At 38.9% G+C, this 24,861-nt stretch overlaps 2 long non-coding RNA genes across 2 annotated transcripts; one reads left to right on the top strand and one right to left on the bottom strand.

The window, feature by feature from the left end:
* The first annotated feature begins 1,421 nt into the window (after positions 1–1,421).
* Positions 1,422–23,194, top strand: LOC112969267. Its single transcript, XR_003254676.1, has 4 exons — positions 1,422–1,935; positions 7,533–7,711; positions 10,102–10,214; positions 23,154–23,194. It is a non-coding gene; the product is annotated as an uncharacterized LOC112969267 (long non-coding RNA).
* On the bottom strand, positions 10,197–13,850 carry LOC112969269. The gene is made up of 3 exons (XR_003254678.1): positions 13,720–13,850; positions 11,311–11,374; positions 10,197–10,261 (listed from the first exon to the last, which is right to left on the bottom strand). It is a non-coding gene; the product is annotated as an uncharacterized LOC112969269 (long non-coding RNA).
* Positions 23,195–24,861: the final 1,667 nt, after the last annotated feature.

Here is a 24,861-nt window from a genome sequence, read left to right on the forward strand (position 1 = left end):
TCGATTACAGGCTGATGTTCACCCAGCCTTCACTATCATGCTATGCCAGCAGTTCACGTCATACCTCCAGCGTTTGCTGATTCTGTGTGAGCAACACAGTGTATCACAGGAGAGGACACAGAGGGGGTAGCACTTGCACCATCCCCTTTCCTAAAGTTCTTCTGAGAGGTCCAATTATCATGGTGAGTGGGTTTCATAAAAGCCCCATTAGTGAAATCTACCCAAGTCATCTGCTCATTTCTATCTGGTATCCACTAGACCATATGTACTCTGAAGATAATGTCATCTATTCCAGAAGAGGTGCTGCAAAAAGGAGGTTTCAGATATATTTTATTACAACATATGTCCTCTCTGCAAACTTTTCACCAATGTTTGTTTCATCCCAGTGAAACAGCAGAAACCAAAAGTAAATGTTTCTGTTGGTTTTATGCAGCAGGTCCTCTTTTATTTTTGTGCATTCTGCCTCTGTGGCTCCAACTCCTGTGTGACTGTAGGACTTGCCTTCTTTTTATCCTAAACTTTGCTGAGTTCTTCTTTCCTGTTTTAGAGTGGGGAATAGTAAATTCTGTGGGATTATATGAGGGATGTTGAAGGAACTATAGCATCTAGGTGATTTGTTAGTGATGTTGAAGACTGCTCTCCAGGAGTAGAGCACACTGTATATTTTGCAGTGAGCATTCAAATTTGATCAGCATTCAGAAAGATTAGCCAGTTGCACATGATAAAAATGTGGCTTGAACATACACCTTCTTGCTTTAGTATTTTAAATCAAATGCCTTCCAAGGGTAGGGCCATTAGTGCAATTCTTTCATCTGACTTCCTGTTTCCTTCCTGAAAGAAAATTATTGTCACATTTTCTGTCACTGCAGACTCTCCTATCTGTAGCAGATACTCCCAGCAAAAATAGCATGTTTTCTTAATACCCGTATGTTATAATAAAAACTTGATTTTTTTCTACTTTAGTATTGGTCCTGCTTAGACCTTCCAATTAGGAGAAACTAAAGAGGAAACTGGAAGTAAAAAAAATTATTTCTTTCTGTAGGGTTTCCTATCTAGAGAATAGAAATACTGATATATGATAAGCAGTGAGGAAAAGACTGCAGACAAAATTCAGCTGCACCTACTCCTTCGTGGGCTTGTTGTCTGCCTTCCACTTAAGGAAGGAGAGGAGCATTAAGCAAAAGAAACTAGAACATATGAAGGATTTAAAACCCCGGCTTTTGTTTTCTTAATTCCTAGTTATTTTATACCCTCTTAAATGGCCATCATATTATACAGATTTCACATGACTTTTTCTGGTGATATAATTCCTAAACGCTGTGGTACCTGAGTGTCACACATTTTACACTGTGGTCTTGAAATGATTTGTCCAGATCATTTTGCTAAAGAAATGTTCAGATCTCATGAGTATGTAAGAACATTTATTTCCCTCCTGAATAAAGATCATAGAAGCACTTACTGTAAAAGCAAATACAACCCTACAGCAGTGTGATAAATGCAGAGAGTCACAGTGACAGTGCAGAAAAAATTGGTGACTGAGCCACAGTCTTTTTGAATCCAAATTTGTTTCAATCTTTTGAGAGAGAAAATGAAATTGTCACATGGTTGCTGATTACATAGTGACTGAATTGTTTTTAACTGCGTGTGCTTTGGGAGATAGACTCTGCAGCTGGGAAATCCCCAGCATGTGACTGGTACAGCTGTATTTGATAGTGGGATCAGGGTTTACTGCAGACCTGTATATTTCACTGTGTTACATCTGTGCCTGTGGGTGTCAGCCTGTTGCAGCATCCATGTAGCTGCCAAACATTCCTGCTGTTTCAGAATTTGCATCAGCATTTGAACATCCTCAGAGCTGCTTGTATGTGCTACTCTGTTGCTGATAAAGCAATGGGGAAATAGACTCCCAATTGCAGTGAAGAAGAAAATTTCTCTGTAAGTATGAACAGAGTATCTTTAGGCCATCTGCATTTGTGCCATGCTGCCAAAGGACATAACTGAATTTTTAGGAAAACAGAAAGCTGTGACTTCTGCTTTTCTTCAAGCTATTTCATGCTTATCCGTCCCAATCCTGTTTTTTTGTTTCCTCCACCTGCGGCATCTTGTCAGCAGTTAAGATTGCGACTTGTTTGTGATAGGAGCTCTTTGTTACTTCTTGGTACAGTGCCAAGGGTAATAGGACCCGATTTCTTATGAGGGTCCTAAGATTTATTGAAATATAAATCTATGGTTTCAGCTAGTGCTTCATGGGTTGACTCATTCTGACCCATTGCACTCTCCAGCGTCAACGTATTAGGCACCCGGTCGTGCAAACTGGTGCCACATTCCCATGGGAAAAGGGAGGTGCTGTTCCATGGCTTTGGAGTGACCCGCAGTAGTGTTGCAAAACAGGTGCCTAGCTTACATGGTTGAAAGTCTTGATCATTAATAATTGCAAATCATCACTGCATCGACTTCGCCTCTTTAGCTGTCAAACTTTTTCACAATTCTGCCTCTCCCTGGAGATTCTCCAACACACTGCAGACTCCCAGTTAGGACCGTGTAGAACACCCTAGTAATAAGCAGGCAGCGCCATGCCATTTCAAGAGGCCATCTCTCTGGGTTTTTAGGGTGCCACCTATGTGGTCCCTAGAATATTATGATCCATGGCCAGAATGAGCTACTACGAAATAATTGATTAGATTTAAAAAAAAAAGGGGGGGTGGGGGGAAGCTTCATTAAAGCACCAGTTTACAAAGTCTTATATACTGTGAGAAAAATGCACTATTTTTCACAATTGGTAAAATATTTGCAGGATGATGTCGCTTAAAAATATATTTAGGCTTTGCTGCACTGAATTATTTTGTGTTTCTTGTACATGTAGGATGTCCTGATAGCGCCCATTATGACTCTGATTTTTCCCCTCCATCCCAACTCTGCTGATCTTGGGTTTGGATAATAAAGGTGCTGTTTCACTCTTTTGCCAAACCTTTCCAAAGCATTTAAAATATGTTTTCCTCTTCATGTGTGTTGCCTTATGTTTTTGGTAACCAAGTAGGGGTTTTCCCCCAATATTTAATTAATTATTTCAAAATGTCTAATTGGGCAAGATATTACTAGTAGATGCTTAAGAGAATTTTGGTCTAGTTTTTCATTTTATGCCTGCAATTTTACACACATTGTGGTGCAAACATCTGGGGACAAATGCTGTAAAATTAGGGAAAGTGAGGTTAACATGTTAAGTGTAAACCTAGTTCATAGACAAAATTTAATGTTTGTGCCCCGGGTTGCTTGTGCTCCACTTTACATTGTAAGTGAGAGAAAGGAAAGTTAGTTTTACAAATAAATGTCATTTTTCAAATGTAGCACTACAGTCTGTATCTACAGATTGGTGTATTCTTCATTCTTATAATATTGTTTCCTTTTATAATATTTTTAAAAAATTATATCTTTATGAGGCCTATAAGGACCTGATATTTCAAAAGTCTAAGTGTTCTGTGCTTTCACTCATTTCATAATGAAAGGCAACCTATGGTTTAGTTGATTTGGTGAATTAGTCATAGGATAGCGAAAGATGACACAAATGCTTGATAGAGCATGTAGTAAGGATAAGCACAACAGCAAAAAAATCATGAGATGAGCTATTACTATTACCACAGTGTATTGGTTCTTAATTGCTATATGTTATATACATATGTATGTACCAGGGTTGAGGAAGTAGTCAGATGAAAGGTCACAACTACTTTCTGAAAGTGAATGAATCATGTGCTGATTCACTGTATACAGGCACCGTGTGCTCAACATATTCGTGTTGGACATGCCTGTATTAGTTTCCCATCTGTTCCACTGGGGGACCTAACTTAAAAGAGACCAACTGGGGCACAAATCAATTAAACAGAAATAGTGTTGTAATACAGCTTCATGGACTTGAATTGCAAGTTATGTAGTTCTTTTAAATTCCCTGGGTAAGTTATCATTCAGTACAAATGCAGGCCTCATCACCAAAGTCTATGAGATGGAATTTAGATGTACAAATATTTGCATGACAAAAGTAGGATGTGGGGAGCATGCCCATCGCTTTAAGTCACGAGATGGAGGACACACTCCCTTCACTGGCTGCTGTGATTGTATGCAAGTGTCCCCATAGCTGGGCGACATGTTTCCGCTCCAGACTCATGCCAAGTTACCTAAGATGAAACTGGGGCTCTGTGACAGCTCGTGTGACCCAGAGCAGCTCTCTCTCTTGCTCTCCTGTCATTGGCCCTGGGTAGGGGAAAGCTCCCACAGCCAGAGTTTGAGGAGGGCAGGCAGGGAAAATCTCATGTCCCAGAAAACAATCTGAAGTAAAATAGCTACCAAAGATTATAATGAGGATGGTAGAAGAGTGGGGTTTTTTGTTTGTTTGTTTTTTAAGACTGTCCAGGAGAAAGTTGACATTTTTTTAAATGCTGCGCTCTGCTCAGTCATTTGGCTAATGTGGCAAACGTGTAGTGCTTGTTCTGTTACAAGCAAATTATATAATGTGGAAGAATTTAGCCAGGCTCACATGCTTCAGCACAGTGTGATAGGTCACTTGACAGTATGAGGAACACAATATGGTAATAAGAGAATCTCCCCCCCCTTTTTTTTCCTTTTTCCAGAAAACAGAGAATTTCATGCTTGTGAAAAGGCATCATGCTAGCAGTTCAGGGAAATGACTCTTTCTCTTTATGCCTAGCACAGATACAGTATGTGCTGTACCACATGCAGGCTTTCCTGATGCTATCTTGACAGCATCTCAGTTCTCACATGGAAATGCAGCTTTCGGGGCTGAAGAAGCTGCTCAGGCCAGCTCAGGCATTTCAACCATTGTTATTAAACCTTCTTGCTAAGACTAACAGAGCATTAAAACCAAAAGGAGAATTTCCTATAACTTCAGCCAGAGCAGACAGAAGTCCAAGCTATCACTGCTGATGCAAAGCATCCTGATGTGAACCCCCATCTGCTAGAGAGCTGAGAGATCTTTTACTTGAGGCAACCAATTTACTTCACATAAACCACAGTCCAAAACTTTAAAACTGGGTGTTGCAGACTCAGGCACAGCTATGGTATTAAAAGGAGGTTGCGTGTGCATTAAACTGTCACGTAACTGAGTACTACTACTTGGAGTGAAGTAGAAGGAGTGAGAGAGAGAGCCCTATTAGTGACCCCAGTAAATCTGCTTTAAAGTACTTGGAAGCCAAATCCATATGTTGGATCCTATCTAGCAAAGTACTACTAAACTTCTATTTGAGACTCTGTATGAAAGCTAAGCAATTTCTTTGGTATTTTTCTGGACTGAGGCCTCTGAATTCTTCTGACAAAGAGTATAATTGCAGCTTCTCTGACCTTTAGGTGGCTTAATGCAGGCATCCAAGCCGGAGAGCTGTACATTGTACTGAGGGAGTTCTGGTTTGGCTTTCTCTTACTACACCTGCAAATGGGATGCCAGCCTGATGTGCTCAGCAGTGAAAATAAACCCCAGCAGAGCAAAGGGAAGCGCTGCTGGATGCAAGGGTTTGGGATAGCTTTGGCACTGTTACTTTGCTCTTGTAATGCCATCCCGGAGATTTATTTTTCAGCAAAAACAAACTGTTTCTAACTAATTTTCAGCCTTTCCTTTTCAGGTGATGTAAGATTAGTTTATATGGAATTGAACAGATTTCAGAAGTTTTGCAATGCACATCTTTCTTTGGAATTACCCTACAACATATCTGTTCATTATTGCTTCATTCTAGCAGACAGTGGGTTTTTTGCAGCTAAAGGAAGCTTTTAAAACTTGTTTTTCAATATGAAGTGACAGAAATGGGAAGGAAGGGATATGTATTTGGCTGAATATTCCATTATTAAATATTGGGGTGACCTTCCTGAAACCAAGAAGTTTTACCGCTGCCCCTTATTTTATGTAGTTTTATGTTTAAAAAAAAAAAAAAAAGTTTAAAAGACAGCCAAGCACTTGTCACCAAATCTAAACAAAAGTAAGCGCAGGCTTATTGGGTATTGGAACAATTTGGGCTAACGGGCAATACTAAGCAGTTTTGGGAGTGGGGAAGCATGTATGCAGAGGGAAAAAAGCTGAGTTTGAGAAGTAAAAAGAAGAACCACAGTGCGGAGCATGTCTTGGGTAAGCTCAGAGAAAAGCTGAGCAAGAGCTCTTGGGCTAGCATCTCTTTTACAAGCCGAGGGCACTGAACAAAAAAAGCTGTCTCATTTGTTTCATTCTTGCACAGCTGGAGAATACCTGACTCTGTGAAAGGTGTTCTTAGTTTTATCTTGAAAGCATAGCTGATAAGTAGATTGAAAACTAAACAAAGAGTAAAGCCAGTTTTTGTTTCTGCCTTCTCTCTGTGGGAGGTTTCTACCCCTTCAGCTAGAGTGCAAGTACTCAAACAGGTCGAGTACCTGGTTTTGGCACAGCAGAGAGGCTGAAACTGTGGTGAAGAGTGCAGTGGGATGGATGCCGTCGTCTGAAGCCTCCTAAAAAGGAGCTGGCATCAATGCAGAGAGTTTCTGTGCTCTCAGCAGCAGGGCTGCTATAGAAGATTCCCGCTCCTGCCCTGGCCACTTATTCCTGTCCCCTGCTTGTAGCAAATGCTGATCCAACAACTGGTGCAGCTACACTGTAACTGATGAGGTGGGAAGACCAGTTAGCAGGGTGGAAAAGGGTAACAGGCATGAGAGGAGGGGGCATGTCTTAAGATGATAAATTAATACTAATTATTAAAAATAACAGTTAAAACTAATTATTTTTTGTGAAACTGGGAGTAATTGAACTGGTCACCTTTTCCGAGTAAAATTCTTTGCCAGTATCTTCTAACTGGAAAGGCCTCCAGAATCCTGAATTTTTTCTAGGTGCTCAGGGCAAAAATGTTGAGCTGACCATTTCAGATGGCACCAAAGTTAAATATGCTTCAGTAGTGATTAATGATCAGGTTTCAGCTTGGGGCTGTGGTTTCACAAATACTTCTTTTTGGCAGTAGTGCCATCCACTAGCTGTTCATGCTTGCTTGCTTCCCACCCTTGCCCACATACTCACTTTTGCCAGTTTCTGTGACTGCACAATGAATTGGATCAGCAAATGAATTCTTTTTTTTTTTTTTTTAATCTTTTTTCCTGGGTTATTTTCCTCAATACAGTTCATCATGTGCCCATACAAGAGGTTGTCCTGGCACAAATAAGGTTGTGGTATAAGGTGGGAATAAGCTGGAGGGAACAAGGTGTTAAAGCCAACACTGTTGCTGAAAGAGATGTTTGTAAAAATACACCTTGTTTTGGTGCAGAGCATCAGGGAAGAGGGCGTAACTAACTTCACAGGGAATTGCTGAGTTACAGACAGTCACTGTTGCTCAGAACAGAGGCCTGTGGACCCTCATTCAGAGCCCTTTCTTCTGTAACGGACTGAAGAGAAACCTCTTCAAACCTTCAGATTGCCCCTGAACTCTGGAATAATGTTCTGTGCTAGACTGGAATGGATGTAACTCTGTTTACTGATAGAAAAAAAACCCTGATACTTTCTGTATGTTGTTGTCTTTCAGTGCAGTCATCTCACGGTCCTTTTCTCCATTGTGTCCTGGGCAGTGCTGCAGCAGGAGATGCTGCGAATGGCCTGTCAGGCTGCACAGATGTGTATCCCCTCCAGGTACTCTCCACAAGTTCTGCTATTCCTTGTGCTGTAAATCAGCACTCATGGACTTCGGTGGCCAGGCAGACACAGGTGTGTTCACTTCTTTCCTATGTATCTCACAACTTCCTCAGGACTGCGGTTCCTGCAGGGAAGGAGGTTCCTTGCCTTCCTTTATCTGAGTGTAGTATAGCAAGATTTTGCTCTTTTTCCACTGCTTTCTACTTATAGTTCTCACAGCTACATAAGCATCTTCTCATTTCATACACAGAAAAATATATACAGAGAGTTGGAGCAACTTGAGCAAGATCATAGCTTGGTTTCTGTCAGAGTATGGAATAGTTAAGTAGCTTAAATAGCTCTCCTCACTTCAGGTCACTGCCTGAGTCATCTGCATCTTAACAGGAGACCCTTCCTCCTGCCAACTTATGTTGCTTATTTTTATATGTGCTTGTTATGTTTCTATCGTGTGTATTTTTCATTAATTTGTGCAAATTAATTTGGTCATTAAATAAAGTTCATGAGAGACAAGAAGTTCTGCCTTATGTGGTAAGAAAATGTCTGCCTGCATCTCTCATTGCACACCAAAGGCTATGCTCACCTGTAACACTTCTCTTACTCCAGGCCTAAGTTCTTCCTGTGCAGTTATTGACAAAGGACACAGTGCTATCATTGTACAATGTAGATTGTACCTGCTAAATAGCTTTATGAAACTGTTAAGCTCACTTCACTTGGGCCATAAAGAAGGAGGCTCATCTCAGACTCAGAAATCAGGGGCAACTTCTACATTGAAGTCAATGACTTGTCTCAGAAACATGAGTGGGATCAGAACTGGGTCCTAGTTCTTTCCTAGTTTTCTCTGGAAATGAGAAGGCAAAGGTATTAAGGAATAAACAACAATAGATATCCCCTGACATCTCCTTTGTTAACACCAATTTTATTATAAAAACTCTTCGAGCCCTTCAGTTCCATAACAGTCTGTTAATAGGTCAGGCACTGAAGTCTTTCTCCAGTCTTCACTCAGTTCTCAGCTGGGCAGCTTTCCCATCAGAGCTGATGCCATTTTGCCTGAGTAAGAGCAACAGTGAAAAGGAGACAGCATTTTAAGATGTGCCAAGCAGTGGTGTGACGAGTCTTTATGCATTTTCCTTAATCTCCAGCCCAAGGCAGGAGCCCAGAGTGTCACCTCAGACTGGCACTCCTGCCCCGTGCGCGCTGGGTGCGCTCTCACTGCCCTGGTGGTGTGTCGATGCTCCTAGCCACATCCCAGGAAATCAGTAACGGGCCATTTCTTTCTGCCTCCCCGCTTCGCTACACCAAGTCCTCTGTCTTCAGGTTATCACCTTTGTGAGCAGGGTTAGCCAGGAGTGGTCATCTGCCAAGTGCGGTGTTTGCAGTTGGTTACGTTACACTGTCCTCTAGTGGCAGACCAACCTGCTGTGCAGTCGTGTCCCACAGCAGTGTGCTTGCAGACACCTCCTTCTCTGTGTTGTTCACACGGTAACACTATTCATGAAGATCCACCTTCCTTTGAAAAGGTTGGTTGATGATAACAAGAGCTTTTAGAAATAAGTTTTTAACAGAGGAGCTTTGTAACAAGTTGTGCAGGCAGCTCTGAACTGTGATAGTGGTGCCTAGCTGACATAATTCATTTTCAGGCTTAGTTTTAAGTTTTGTTTGGCTGCCTTACCCATACTTATGTGTTGCTTCTTGAACTTATGAGTGGAAGCGTACTTGCTGGAAAAGTAAACGACCTTGAGTCATGAGATTTGAGCTACCACTCTGTTTCAAGTGTAAAGTTCCAGTAAAGCTTTGGATGTCATTTTTCCCTGTTATTTTCTATATGGAGAGTGAAGTGACAACAATAACTAACAGTGTCTGAGGGCTGCTGAAGGAAGCAAGGCCCTCAATGCAAAGAGCATGCCGTCTTAAAAACAGCAATACATTGCCTAGTGCAATAGGCAATTGTACCTGTTTGGGAGGATCCTGTCTCAGAAGTGTGTATTTTTTACATTTTTGCAAAAAATCAGTGAGCTCTTACCATATGTAGCTCACCCCTTTTAGAATCACACAGAATCACACAGAGTCAAGCAGAAGATAGTGAGTATTTATCCAGTATTGCAGATTCCAAAGCAAGATGGAGGCTAAGGAAGAAATCAGGTTTCCAATGTTCTTTACTTTTCATATAATTAGAATATGTAGAACATTAGAATATTAGACTGTTTTGTTAATACATTTGGACTTAAATTATTAAATTATTGTTTAATTAGCATTTATTCAGTTATTGATTTAACTTTAAATTAAAAAAATCATTCTTTTTAAATAACTAGAAAGTAATAACAATTTAAAAGTGCTGCCTGGTATCCACCTAACTGTAATGATATACAGGACTAGGTCATAACTCCACCAATTACCTGGTTCATAATTGATAACTCTTCTAATAGCAAAAAACTCACATGCGTTTTTTTCCCACTCTTCCCCAGGAAGAAGCGTAGTTCTCCCAAGACACTGAGTACCAACTCCAGCCAGCGTTACTTTTTTTCCTCAATGGATCAGTAGTCTGAGGGACTTTTGATCTCCAGAGAACAGCAATTCGGTAAGAGTTTATGATTTTCATGAGTCCAGACTGATGAAAAGATGACACTGTACAAAGGAAAAATCAGCATTCAGTTTGGGGCCATCTGTTGCCCAATTACACCATTAACTCTCAGAAAAGTTTTCATCTATGGTCTCTTTTCCAGAAAAAGCCACTTCTGACTAGTAATTGCAGCTCAGAGCGATTCAGTTTTGTCTGTTTAACCATGCACGCTGATTGCCCTGTGGCCATTAGGAGAGATCACTAGGAATTCAGTTGCCATCACTTATGGCAACTTAAAATCTTCCTGTTACTCTGTAGGCAAAGCTGCCTCATGGCAGACTAAACCCAGCATCAATATTCTGAATATCCTGCTGAACTGCATGACCTTTACATGAGTGCAAGAGCCAGGCTTGGAATATGCAATGACTTTGTGTTTCATCACCAAATTGTTATCTAACAAGACATTGCTATAATGTTATTCTGCCATACCATAGACTAGACCTTAAAATGGATGCCAGATTTGTTGTCTGCTAACGTCTGACTATGTCGACGATTTGGCTGTCTTTTGTGAATGGGCAAAAAGCCTGGGGTTTGCCTGTAAGTGCTTTGAAGCAGAAGTGCTTTTGTCTCTCTGGTCTCTGCAACCACTGTTCAAGACCTGGCAGGTGGACAAATCCTCAGCTTAGGCCATTTGAGTGAGAGAACTGAACAATTAATTTAACTCTGCTCAAAGCTAATTTGGGGGGGGGGGGGAGTGGCAGATGTCTGGTAGATGGGCCACAGCTGAATGTGTTACAAAGTGTTGCTGTAACTGCATCAGTGAAGGGTTTGCTGTGGAGAAAATAGGAATAATGCAAGTTCTGTGATTTGTCAAAAAACCCACATTCTTCTGTGCCTGTGCTAAGTCTGTGCTAAGTTATTGTTTGCTTCAATGGCTTGCTTTGTGTATCACACAGCTTTCCAGCATCCTACAGGTTCTTAAGACACTGAAGCGTTGCTTAGACTTTAACTTATGTGTGGTCCAGCACAYGAGACCGTGTTTAGCTAAAAACATTAGTTCAAGTAAACATCCCTTCCCAGGCTTGTCAAGGCGTGATGCTTGCTGACAACTGACCTTCTACTGCTAATGAGGCTTGAGATGAAGCTGTGCATCTCAGATGAATGCTGTGGGCCTCCACCTGCATAAGAGAAATGTAGATAATGTTCACCAACAGCTGTGTGTGTTTGACCCATACATCTATATGACAAGATATTGAAACCAAATAGCCCTCACATAGTCAGTAGGGAGAATATACACTCTGAATTAGGTGTTCTGAATTGCCTGTTGGGCTCTGCTGATTAAGGATGCTGTCTGGGCAGCTAAACTAGATCCCTAAGGTTAGACAGCCTCAACAGCTCTGCCTTACAACTAGTCCAAGATACATCCTCTTTTAAAAAAGGATTTCAAAATGAAAATAGGTCTGCAGCATATCTAATAATACTCCAAATTCCGTCTCTTCTGTCTTGCTTAGATACCTCCTTTAGAAACAGAAGAAGAAAAGCAATATTTTGATAAAATATTTAAAGAACCAAAACTTTGTGCAAAGCCTAATAGTAAAGAGACTGCACTTGATTTTCGGAACCAAATATTCTGATTTCAGCTTTGGATTTCTATTGATGTAGCTCTGTTGCTTCAGTGGATGCCCTCTGGCTTTACAATGATATCAAATATGATTTAAAATCATAATGGAAAATTATTGTCTCACATTTTTCAGTCACACGAAAATTACATGCAGAAGAATTCCATGAATCTATTGATTTATAGCCTTTCTGAAAGTAGATTTGAATGGTGTTAGTGATTGAAATCAAGTCCAGTGGACAGTTGGTAGTCAAGAAATTTTATATTTAATTCAAGCACAGAATTAATCTTGATACAAAAACTATACCAAGCAACTTTTACTAAGCAACAACAAGAATTGCCTGGTGGACATTGCTTTCTTTTCTTTTTCCTTAAAAAACTTTGCAAAGAAATGCACAGTTGAGTGAAATGTTTTAGCAGAGGCCACAGTACAAGAGTTGAGTCTGCTTCTGGATTTTTTTGCATGTTGGAAATAACTATTGCAGTTTGATATGCTGTTTGGCTTGTGTGTGTTGGAGTTTCCATACCGTATGTGGTAAAAAAAGAGTCAAATTTCTTCTCATATTTTTATAAGTAATAAGTAGCATATCTGGTTAATTTGGGGCCATCACATCATATTATCTGTATGCTGTCTCCAGAAGCTGGGAAATTTGCTCATAGCCATTAACAGTATACCCCGCCACCTCATCTTATGTAATTGTAAGTGAAGACAGCAATTGTCTGCCTTCAATTCTTCATTAAATTCGAAGAATTAACCCATTCCTTGCTCTCTCACCAGATATATATATATATATCATATATATATATATATCGTATATATATCATATATATCTTTGAAGATTGTAAGGAGCCAAGCCCTTAAAAAAATTAATGATTTAACATATATCAGTGACAAAGTAGCTTTTTGCAAATAATTTTTTTCCAAATTAATATTGCTTATATTTTGCCAATTTTACTGATTAATTTAATAATCTTTTTCTTCTTACTTTTACACAAAGATCAAACCACTGAATATCAGGATTTACTACATTAAATTCTCTGGCATTTTATATCAGTAAAACTAGGAAGTCTGTTTACTGTACAAATTAAACTAAATAGTTCAAGCAGAGTTAAGGTTAGAGAGAATATTTGCATAGAAGATTGTAGATGCAAAAAGCGTATGTCTGAATGACAAGACATTTAGAAAGAGATTCTGAGTTGACACAGATCATTGCAGTTCCATGGAAGTTACCGATTCACATAAGTTTAGAATCAAAATAGTAAAGTTAAGAGAAAAAAGGAGAACTATGCAGGGGACCTGGATTATGCAGTAAGGAAGTCTGTAGGTTGCAAGAAAAATATATAGCGCTTCAGCCACTGGAAAAAAATTTTGCTGGTTCTGTATCTCTAGAAGTTTGTGTATATATGGTTTCTTACATACACAAGAAAATGGAATACATAAAAACATCACTGAGTTGGTCTCTAAAGTTAAGTTAAAAAAAAAAACACTTAAACGAGCCAGCCACTGGATGTCTCTCTTGCTCTGTTCACATGAATGAAGAGTGGCCTTTCAGAGCAGGAAAAACCTACAGAAGAGAAATGGGTCACTAGGAAAAGACCAGCTGTCCAGTGGTGCCCAGCTGATTGAAATGATATGACACAATTCCTGGAATTGCCAACTCCCAACACACTAGATTATAAGTACAAGATACAAGTAAGAACTGCAGCTGAGAAATGCATTTTTCTTAAGTTACAAAAGCATTTCTTATCAGCCCCATCCTTTTCCAGAGCCAGCAGAACTATATTAAATAACCTGCTGCCAATAACTGAATATTGTTTGAGAAAATAAGTTAAAATCAGTAGTGCCATTCTCTATAGTTACAATATGTAAGCAAATACTGCGTTAGGCTGGATAGTGAAATGCACCAGATACGTTTTCTTTTTTTCTCCCCATGGTTCCTTGTTCAAGTCTGTTGAAGTTGGCAGTAACTTTAGCTAGACGAGAACCAGATTTTCCTTTTGCCAGAAAAATCTGCAACTTCTATTCATTTCTTCATTCTGAAACAGAATTAAGAGACACATTCAGAACTTCTCATGACACAATGTTCTGGAAAAATAAATATTTGGTGAACTTTTTTCCTCACGTGAGTCAAGGGTACAGGACCAGGTCTTTGGTTTGCTCAGCCGTATTGCTTAAGCGATGAAGATCATTCTGCATCCACATTTTCAGCCGTTGTTTGTCTGTGCATTAGGAGGTGAGAAAAATTAATGAATGCAGAAAAATGTTTTGAAAGTCCTTTTGAGGTTAAAAACTTCAAGATCTCTGACTTGTATTAGTGCAGTATCAAAGAGTTTCATAGTACTTCATAACACATTCGTAGCTTCCCAGTAAACTGCAATGTAGGGAAGAATAGAGTGAAGCCTAAAGTGATGTTTTCAGAAGGACCTGAGTACTGAGAATTTAGAGTTTAGTGATTTACCTAGGATAATACAGGAATTTGGGGCTGGGAAGGAATTTGTCAGAGATCTTTAAGTTTCAGGGTAGTGTGATGAATAGATCATTTTCCCATTCTTCAGTTCTTAACACTTTTTTCAGAAAAGTTTCATCTGTGTTTTGTGAGATAGTATGTCTCCTTATATTAATATTACATTTTTTAATTCTTTAAGTTAAAATGCAACTTAGATTATAAATTCTGAGAGGATTTTAGACTCATAAAAGTCTGATGTCTTCAAGAACTTCACTGGATTTTTTCTATGTCTCTCAGTATATATGACACAAATCATATAACTTTTGACCTCAATGGTTGGCCGGTATTTGAAATCCTATAGTTTATATCTGTCAGCATTTAGGAGAAATATTGGTATGAAGTGATATATCTTTGTGTACATTCTTTGTAACAAAAATGGAATTAAACTGAAGGGCTGTTTCCCTGAACGTAGCAGAAAGAAGACATGAGGAGACACCTCCGTTGGTCGTAATCCAAGCCTCTCTCCGCAATGAGCACCATATTCAGAAAACTCTCTCTCCCTCTGTTTCGCTCTTAACCTGGTTTCAGGATCATTCTACAAAGTGTTCCCCTGATTTCCTGCTCTGCTGTTAGCTGTAACATTTCTGGCTTGGCCATTTACACCGTTTCATTGAAATTTTTTACAGACCTTTGTTTTTGCATCCACATGGCTCGATTTTTTAACTTGTCTTCCTTGTGGCTGGTGCTCGGAGGGTGACACCTGTCTGTCTGCCTCTTAGGCTTGTCTTCAGTTAAATTTCAAAACCATTTTCCTCCTTGGGACCACAAACTGTGCTCTATTTGACTTTGGGTTTCACTCTGTTTCTTGTCAACTTTCTGCGTGGCCAGTAAGGGGACACAAACTGCTTGAAAACAAGCAGAGACTGTATGCCTCCCATTTCTTCGTAAAAGTTCTTTTTATGAGCAAATCTGTTAGCATATTTTTGAGCTTCACTTCCCTTTAAAGAATCTAAACTGCATTTAGTCTTCCAGTAAGTTTTGCTCTCTTTTATCTTGGACAGTGACATTTTAAGAATGTCAGAAGTGTTTTTTTTAACAGCCTAAACCAAGCACTAAACAGGGGATGTGCTAATTGTCATGTTCTTAAAGTCTAGTGTAGACAAACCTGTGTTTTGCTAGACTGACTATTTTAAGGCCCCCACTTCTCCTGGAGTTTAGCTTTTCCGGGTTAGTTTTGTGGAAAATCTGTGCCCAATCCTGATCATGTATATAAGCACAATGATCAGAAGTGGTTATTTAGTGCAAGAGCCAGATTATATGGTTATTATTTTAGACTGGCGGCAAAACCCTTTGAGAGCTATTTAATTTTGCAAATTACCATGCAAGTGGAAAAAAAAGTTTTGGGTTGACTTTTGGGGTTGGGTTTTTTTCCTACCAAATCAGAAATAAGCATCATCACAAAGTATGCTTTCTTTTTATGGCTTTCAATGATTAGATTTAGTGATTGCTTCAAAGTTCATTATACCTTATACCATGTCTTGCAACAATATTTGTCCTAGTATTGTCAGGACTCCCTGCAGTGCACCCCTAGTAAATGTTTGCAAAAGGAGATGTGAAGGGAAAGGGATAATAACGTACGCAGATGAGGGCAGTACGGAGTTCTGAAGTCCCAGCGTATTTTCAGTCCTAAAAAAATGCCTGTCTAATTCAAGAATTATGGAGGAAAATTAGATCTGTAAGTATGTTCATAATGAGAGAGGACCCTTTAGGAGCTTAATCTAGATAATACAAAATGTGTAGATTCCTGAGCACCATAGAAAACATCAAAGCCGATAATGTAGGAGATTCTGGTGGTCCAGGGTGAGGAGGAGGGACTGGATTCTAAACCAGTCAAGATCAGCACTGCTCAGCTGGTTTCTGTGCTTTGTCTCTGTTGATGTGCACCAGTTGGAAATTGGTTTATGACTTCAGGTTGCATAGAAACAAAGTAAACCAAGGAAACTGCTATAAAAGCATCCATCTAGGAGAACATGAGGGAAGAAAAGTACTGGGAAAACAGAACTCTTTCTAAATTAAATTTACTACTAAATTTATGAGTTTCCTAGTGGGAAAATTCCTGGAAAATGCAGATTGAAATGTGAGGCAAACTTTGATTGCTCTTTTAACTGTCTTGACAGCATATTTACAATAAGAAGTAAGTTTAATTTTCTGAATTACTTCTAAAGAAGCTTTCTAGGGAAAAACACTCATGCTTCATAACCACCTTAAGAAGCATTTGCTATGGTTGTTGCTACAGGAACAGCTTCATATTTTCATAAATACCAAAGTTAATAGGCTGCTAAAAACAAGCAAAATTGCCTGTAGGTGATTTCTGCTTATACAGAAATAGCTTACTCTCTGGAAATTAAACTCTCAAATTTTCTCTCTAAGTCTGTTACCTATTATTGCATATTTTACTCTTCTGTTCTTACTTCCTTTAGCTGTTTTGAATCAACTGTGTGTAGGAGCAGTACTTAAATGAAATTTCCTTGAGGGTAAAACCTGATTTGATAAATTATAGGAAATAAACAATATTAACTGTAGCTTGTGGCTATGATGAGATCAGAAACATCCCAATAGAGACTTGTGAGCTTTTAAAGTCTAATGGGCACACACTTTTTTTTGGAAAATAAAATACCTATGCCACATCATCATAAAGCCATACTTACGGCTTTGGAGAAAAGGTGAAATCTTCCAGCAATGTGGCTTCCAGAAAGGAGTCTGAGAAGAAAGATGCTTTGATTTTTCTTTTGTTGAGTTGCTATTTGGTATGCAGCAAGAGCTGCTGCTACTTTAGGGGTATTTTTTGCTACCTTTATTCTGGATTTTAATTTTAGATATCAAAGCCCCTAACAGTCTTGATAGGCAATTTTTACTAATGCTGATAAAACAATTATTTTCTCCATAGACTTGATAACATCTGAAGAGGCCTCATATTGGTCATGCTTAAGGAAAATAACAGCCCTCTCCTCCCCTAGAGGTTCAGGAAAACCTAGCTGCTGGCAAATTTAATTTACATTAAGCTTTACTTTATTGTCATATGACATCTGTATTGTACTTGGGGAGATCCACTTTTCTAGCATCTCTCTTCATACTTCATATGTCCTTTCGTGGGCATGATTCTCTGGGCTATCTAATAATGATGCTGTCAGAATTTGTCTTTCTCTGGGGAGAAATACAATGCAACATATATTTCTTCTAATCACTTGGAACAATATAAAATATAACTAAATCTCTAACATTTCTCTCTTTAAAATGTGATGTCATCTTTTCTCACTGCACTAGTCTGATATATTGAGGCAGGAACCAACCACATAATGAGGCTGGCTGCGGTCTTCTCRTGCTCTGCTGTAACTGTCATCATCAAAATTGCCTTTACCTCTCTCTAGCTTAATTTTGGGGCTTCTTCTCTTTTCTCATTCTCCTTGTTCCACTGATCACTCCCTCCTCCTCATTGTCACTCTTTCCTTTTCTTGATTCTCCTCCRGCTTTTCAGCTTGCTCCACATCAGCAGGACTGGACCTACTGTACATTTTCTTCCACCTGACAGGAGAAGCTGAAACTCAGCATCCCTTGCGATTCGCTGGGTGCTGTGTAATTGAATTGTCTAGAGTGTTAATTGTCATTTGCTTATTCTGATTTGCTTATTCTTCATGAAAAAACATGTACATTAAAATCATAACGTAATTACAGATTTTGCTTTTAGCATGAATATATTTCTTCTCAATGACATTGAAATTATTTAGTACTCCTAGTATTTATATATTATTTTGACAGATATGCAATGGGCTATGAATAATTTTAAGGTGGCACAGTTTACTCCATGTTGCTTAAAAGCAAGGATTTTCCCCCTCTCCTTTTGCACCATCACATTTTATTATTAGTGGACACATCTGAATTGTCAGCTTTGCCAGAGCCTTGGTGTATGGGCCAGAATGAATAATTAACTGCTCATATTAATTTAATTGCTTAAGCATGTTATTGACTATTGACTAGTAGTGCTGAACACCCTCTTTTTCTTGTTTTATATTTTTTCTGGCTGTTCTGCCACTTGCTTCATCCTGTTAGTTTATACATAGAATTCCAGGCTGAAAGAGCCTGTAATGTGGAAAATGTAGGCTTGCAAGGTAGGAATAAACTTTTGATTTTGTCTGTAGGCAGGATGCTAAGACTGCTCAGCCAGCTGGTTAATGATGATTTGCATGAATATTAAATGATAGAACCAAAACAAAACTCCCAGAGAGACACTTATGCACAAATTTAAAGTACCAACATCACCAGCTCAGACAGCTGCCCTCTATAGACTTTCTTGAAAAAAAGCAGTGATGATGCATATTAAGATGATTTTTATAAACCAGAAGGCCAATTTGTGAGGTACTATTTGAAAAGTAGAGATATTAATTATTTATAGCTTGAAGCAGAAATCTGTTTTGAAGTAGGTAAATGACAGGTAAATGATACCTGTGCTGTTCTCACTTTCCTGATGTGTTTCAAAACATTTTTGAGCTTTGGGCTCACTAAAAATGTGTGCAAGGGGTAAGCCTTACCTTTCAAGTTCATGCCAGCTCTCTCCAGCATGCAGTTACATTCCCACTTATTCCTCTGAAGTTCCTCTAATCCCTTCTTTGTTGTTTCCTCTCTAAAAAGACCACATTGCAGGGCACAGCATAGTAAACTACATTTGCTTATATTTCTTCCTTATGATTGGTCCCAGCCAGGCTAAGAGTTTGCTCTTTACAGAGTTCTTCCTTTAGTTCCAGAGGTATAAACTTAAACAACACATGGACAAATTAGAACTCAAGCAGATTTGGATTGAATCAAAGCACTACCAACATAAATCTGGGGTGATTCTGTTAACACCACTGCAGTTACACTCAATTTCTGAAAGGATATATAAAGGTGAAACCTCCTCTGTGGCCTAAAGAGTAATCTTTATAGCTTAAGAAAGTGGGGGTCAGATTCTCGACTGATAGAATTGCACATAACTTCCTTTACAGACACAGGTATGTAAATTTATACAATTTAATATGTGGTTCAGTGATTTTCAGACACCAAAAGGAATGAGTTGAAATAACAAGGTAGGTTTTCTCAGATAACTGCCTTTAGGCATGATCTATTTTGTGCTGTTATTCTGAATATAAAAAGATAAAGTAAATCCAAACTATTTTTAGGTGGAATGAGTCAGTCTAAATGAGTTGATGGAAAAAGATATAAATGAAAGGACAGTCCAGTTAGAGGAAGTTATGGAGTGTAATGCTTTTATATAAACATTCTGCAGAATTCATTTGGCTTTCCAAACCCTGTCTGCAGATCAAGAAGTGCTTCGCAATGGCTCATGGAGACTACCCTAGTCATAGGGTGCTGGCTGCTCTCTTTGTTTTCAGTTAGATTGCATTAAAAACAGAATATATTTTAAAAAGTAGAATTTAGAAGTATTTATGTAAATAATTGATGGAGTTGTTACAGAGATGATATGTGACTATGAATGGTCTGTGCAATCAGAAATAGAAAAGAAGTGGCCAGCAGGTTCCTAACTGTGAAGAAAAGCATTCAGTGAGATCATTTCTCTATTAGTATGTCCAGTTATGAAACAAGGACGACCCCTCATTTATTTGTGTTGTTGTTAAACCAAACAGTGTAGTGGAATGGGAGTGATTTTTTGAAGGGCAACATAAACCAGATGTATCTACAAGGCTTACCTAGACTAGTTTGTAGTTGTGTTTTCACAAAACCGTGAGGAAATTACACCCATACTCTCTGACAGGGCTTGCAATAAGGTGAGCTACAGAGGTCTGTAATAAGAGATTGTGACTATTTCCCTATGTATTAAATGTTCTTGTAAATATATATTCCTTTGTGTAGCAAATACAACTAATATAATTATTCAGATAGATAAAGTCTTGCTTAAATTTTAACTTTTTTCCAAGCTGAAAAGTTCCATTAAATACTTACGGAAGTTCAGGTTAATGTACTTTAGTCTGCAAAGGCTCCTAACAGCTGTTTTGGGATCAGAGGCCTTTTCCTTCCTATTTGAAATCATTGAGTCTATTTTAAAATACAGCAGCTAAGCCTAGTGGATGAAATGTTTACCTCTAGGTTCCAGCTGAACCTCCATTTTGCACATCTTGATGATGTTGTGAAGCACCTTTTATAAAATGTCTTTAAGCGGCTGAGTCAGAAATGGTCTTGGGGTCATCACTGCTTTTAGCAGTATTTAAACAAACATTGACCAATGGACACATAGGCAAACTCGTACTGACGACGGACACAGATAAATACGAGTAAAATATATTCACTTTAGCTGAAAGATGAAGCACCACAAGGTGATGCCCCTCTGGAGTGAGGAAATGAAAGCTATGGCTTCAATAAGTAGTCTTTGTGTTACAGCCGTGCTTAGGACTCCACCAGCCCTAATGTTCAACTGACATTACTTTCTTCAAGCAGCTGACAGTCCCAATAGGCAAGATGGATAAAGGGAATTTGAGGGAAGCATTGACTCATTTACCAGCCAGGAAATCTAGCAATAAGGACTGCAAGGTGATAGCGGAGCTGAGAATTGCACCTTCATCTCTGTGTCCCTGGTCAGCTCCTCAGCAGCAAAACTGCAGCCTTCTTTCTTAAACTAGAATGGCTCTCTCTCAATGCTGAAATGAGAAAAAATCCTAAGTTATAGACTGCATAGCAGTGGTGTGATTTTCTATGAATCCAGGCACCTGCAAGGTATCAAAGCCAAATGTATTCACTATTTTTGCAAAATGAGACTGAGGCTGTCAAGCAAGGAGCCAGCAGTCACGAAGTGTTTAATTCATGCTGATTTTCCCAGAACCGTATCCGAGGAGGATGTCACACTCTTCCGTTCTCAAGTTCAACCTTTTCTCTGAGTGCCTCAGCAAGTTTCACCACTTCTGAAACTGTACTCTCCTGGGGTTATTTATAATCGCCTGCTGCTTTCCATAAGTAGAATTTCACTTACCTTCCTCCTCACTGCCTCAGATTGTTATATTCCACTGATATACTTCTGTTTTGCATATAATCCTTCAGTTTAAGAAGTATATGGAACAGAATTTGTTTTAGAGAGACTGTAACACTGTTGCTTTTGTCTAAATGGTAGATCTGTATATGTTGTATAGCTCAGATATGCGTGTACGTTTTTCTTTGTATAACACGAATATACATTACAAATGCCTTAAAACAGCTACTGTCCCATTCTTTAAAAAATACTGCATAACTATTCTGCAGTACAGAGCATGGTTAAACAATGAATAAGGCAAAATCAGTGGCATTCTTGCCACTTCCAACATAATGTATGTTACCTGAGAATATTATCTCAATTTGATCATATGATCCCTTGAATTAACATTTTTGCCATAATGAAGTATACTTAAATATGAGGTGCACAGCTGCACAGCTCTGTAGTTCAGAATCAGTACTTTGCTTTTCATGGAGCAGTATTATTTTTTAAAAATCAGACTATGATTTTAGGAGCTTGATTCAATCATTGAAAATAATAAATGGTTAAATGTAATTAATAAGTTTGCATTACTTAGCCTTTTTCTATGATTATTACAAACACAGCACTGCAATGTGAAATGAATGGTATGTAGCCCCAGCCTCCAACTAGAAAGCTAGCTCTTCTAGCATACTCTTGATCTGCCACAGATACTTTAAAACAGTTATCAATCTAATCTAGAAAGTTTTCCTCCAGGCTAATGGCTTGGTAACTAAGCTCTGTATATCCAACACAACTGAATTTAGTATCTTTGCAAAGGAGCATAAGAGAACTAGGTACAGGGAAGTTTTCACTTTAATCATCTAATTCTATCTGCCCAAGTGTCAAAAAAGAAAAATCCCTTTCCTTTACTGGATAGAACACATACTATTCACAAATCTTATTTGTGGGTCTATTAGATGGTAAAATAAGGACTCTAGTGCAAGCCTTTAAGTTCAGCTCTACATTCAGACATTTCTACAAGTTTAGGCCTGTTTGGATTCAGTTTATGTATTCCGGTTTCATCAGTCTAGTATTTGTATCGTTTTAACCTCTAAAGCCACAGTAGATAGGCCAAGAAGCAGACCTGAATTTTCACAAAACTAGCGTTAGATCCAGGTTTCTGCTTTCTCTGCTGCCTTTCCACAATATGACAGAACTTTCAGCAAAATCTGGAATGTAAAATGAGGACATTGGGACATTGTTTCTTCTGCTCTTGAGAGAGGTTTCTTTTAGTGGAGGGAAAATTATGTCATATTTTGATTTTCCTAGATGACTTATCTCCCAGTTGTCTTGTACCCAGCTTCTGCTAAATTTTTCACTTCTCAGAAGGATAAACCTCATGTCAAAAAGTACTGCAGACCTCAGTAATCTGAAACATTTATAAGTAATGCAGAATTTCTGATTGCAACAGCTACAAATAACCTATGGGAAATGGCAGCAGGAACTGTTTATTTGAGAGTACGTCCTGTGGCTCTGTTATGTGAACTCTGCAGTTTATCCAGGTGCACATTGTGTATTTTTCACAGAATGTTAATCTCATTTTCTGTCTGTTATTGTGGATTTCTTGTCAACAGATAATCCAAGCCAAGAAGATCTGAGCATAGGTTTTGTAAACAAGTAAATTAGAACTCACACCTTCCACTGAACAGGAAGAGCAAGGCCAAAATAGAAATAATCATGTGAAGATCAACAAATAGGTATGGGTGCAAGTTAAGATTGTTAACATTGACTCTATTTGACAGGAACAAAAATAGGAAGCAGTGGTTGTTATCAGACTGCCTGTATTGCTCTTCCAAATCTACCTCAACAGTAAAAATTGCCCCAATAGCACACTAAGATACATTCTTATTTCCCACTGACAGGCGGGTGTAGAGTTAACAGGACTGAAGTTTGTCAGTTGATATGCAGAAGAACTGATAGCACCAGAGCTGACCTGCACAAAGCTGTTGAACAGAGGACTTAACAGGACTAAAGTCGTCTACCAACCGATATGCGCAAGGACTGACATGCGCAAGGCTGCAGAATGGCAGCATTAACAAGACTGGAGAAGTGAAGTCTGCCACCTGGAATCTGCACGGACCCCCGCGGAGGGAAGAAGCAATACGGAGGTGTTGGGGTCTTGCCTCGCTAGCAGGGTCCTCCCGAGCAGACAAACAGACAGTCCTGCGATTGCGAAACTTGCTAAAAGTCGGCAAAAGCAGTGTTTGCCCAGAGCCCCAGCCGTATAAAAAGAGGCTTGGCAGCTAGGAGAGTTTGAGCAGGGACGGGAACGTGACCTGACCATCTTCTCCGGCTGGACCGTGAGTATCCCCCCCTCCCCTTTTCCTGGGACGCTGGGTTAAGGTAACTCCTCGAGGTCGAGAGCCCTCTCACTAGGGGAGGGAACAAGAAAGCTTTCAAGTAGGGATAAGCAGTCCTTCCAATTAATAACGCAGTAATCGACGGTTTCAGGTTATCTTTTCTAAATTAGTAACTGATGGGTTTGTGTTATCCTTTCTAAATTAGTAATCGCATTATTTTAATGGATGTTACTAATCCAAGAACTTGTGTGAGGAAATAAACATCTTTTTATTATTATTATATTACTGTCTCAGTTGTTGCTATTGAACATTCATAGCATGACAGTGTGACACCCACCTATTCTGTTTTCTTAGTTAGGGTTTTTTTTGCCACAAGAAGATCAAAATCATGCCTGTGCTATGAGAGTACTTCTAGCAATGATGCCCACCTATCATACACTTGGTTCTTTGGGACACTGGTTTAATAGAAAGAAAAAAGATCACCTTTTAATAAAGCACTGATTTTTCTTTAAAAGTGTTCAGATTCTATAATATGTCTGTAACTATCTAAATCAGCTTTCACACATAGGGCTCTGAGGGAAGTAGTTTTTACAAATATGAAAGTTATTATGAATTTTTTTGTGTTAATCAAAGCATTCACAGACCAGGACTGACTTTTTGAAAGTATTCAATCTATATGGAATAGACCATGTAAATAACTTTCAGGTTATAGGTTCATGTGCATTTTACTTTATCTGAGTATTACTCATGGTGCATGGATCTGTCATATAAGTCGCCTGGTTTGTATGTTGCTTCCTGAAGAAACAGAAAACAATTTAAGCAAAAGCATAATGGATCGTGGATAACAAAGTGTCTGATTTACACTTATGTAAATTYGGGGGCTTGCAAGATATCCCTGAGAATGGCCAGTGTTCGTCTGAAAACACGCAGATACTAATCAGCGTGACTCAGCACATCCTACTGATGTGCAGCTGAATCCCACTGAATGGCAGCTTTTCCACTCACAAAAGTACGCACAAGTTTTTTAGAATGTTTTTTTTTCTTCAAATCAGCGTTGGACTTTCTACATGAAACTCTTCACCTCTCTTCCGTTTTCTCTTGAACAGATGCAAATTACATGGAACGCATTTCAGATAGTATGTTTATCCATAAAAGTGACAGAATACATTTGTAAAAGTCAGCTAAACCTTTTTCTTCTTGTTTTTCTCCTGCGCCATGAAGCGAGTTCTGCATGCTCTTGGGAGTTTTGCAAGGGACAARCTGTAGTAAT

This window comes from Apteryx rowi, unplaced genomic scaffold (genome assembly GCF_003343035.1).
Source record: "Apteryx rowi isolate R43461 unplaced genomic scaffold, aptRow1 scaffold_34, whole genome shotgun sequence".
Lineage (NCBI taxonomy): Eukaryota > Metazoa > Chordata > Aves > Apterygiformes > Apterygidae > Apteryx > Apteryx rowi.